Source organism: Corapipo altera, unplaced genomic scaffold (genome assembly GCF_003945725.1).
Source record: "Corapipo altera isolate COAL_440 unplaced genomic scaffold, ASM394572v1 49447, whole genome shotgun sequence".
NCBI lineage: Eukaryota > Metazoa > Chordata > Aves > Passeriformes > Pipridae > Corapipo > Corapipo altera.
In genome coordinates, this window is record NW_020890942.1 from 1 (window position 1) to 749 (window position 749).

General features: G+C 58.5%; 1 long non-coding RNA gene across 1 annotated transcript in view; it reads right to left on the minus strand.

Moving 5' to 3' along the window:
* Positions 1–248: 248 nt before the first annotated feature.
* The window catches only part of LOC113942492, a 1053-nt gene continuing 552 nt past the window's right edge, over positions 249–749 (minus strand). The window contains exons 2-3 of the long non-coding RNA XR_003525934.1: positions 340–401; positions 249–285 (exon numbers count right to left, since the gene is read on the minus strand). This is a non-coding gene — a long non-coding RNA (uncharacterized LOC113942492). The remainder of the gene's footprint in view (positions 286–339; positions 402–749) is intronic.

Sequence of the window (749 nt, forward strand, 5' to 3'; positions counted from 1 at the left end):
TGCTGGATCTGGGATTATCCCCCGGGATTTTTGGGGGGATTTGGGTGGATTTTGGGGTCTCCCCTCCCCCCCAGGCTGATGGCCACGTCGGGGCTGGACCGGAAGATCCGGATCTTTGACCTCCGGAATTTTGGGATCCTGCGGGAATGGGGGATCCCAACGGGAGCCGCTGACCTGGAATTCAGCCAGAGGGGGCTCCTGGCGGCCGCCTGCGGGGACCTGCTGCAGGTGGGACCCCCAAAAACGCCCCTGGCACCCCAAAAACAGCCCTGGGAACCCCAAAATCTGCCCTGGGACCCCAAAAAACAGCCCAAAACACCCCTGGGAACCCCCAAAAACAGCCTTGGGACCCCAAAAATCTGCCCCGGGACACCCAAAAACAGCCCTGGGAACCCCAAAATCTGCCCCGGGACCCCAAAAAACAGCCCAAAACACACCTGGGAACCCCCAAAAACAGCCTTGGGACCCCAAAAACAGCCTTAGGACCCCCAAAACAGCGTTGGGACCACAAAAAACAGCCCAAAACACCCCTGGGACCCCCAAAAAACACACCTGGGACCCCAAAAACAACCCTGGGGACCCCAAAAATCTGCCCCAGGACCCCCAAAAAACAGCCCAAAACACCCCTGGGACACCCAAAAAACAACCTTGGGAACCTCAGAATTCCCCCCAAACCCCTCCAAACCCCATCAAATCCCTCTGTGACCCCCTCAAATCCCCCCAAAATCCCCCCAAACCCCCTCAAATCC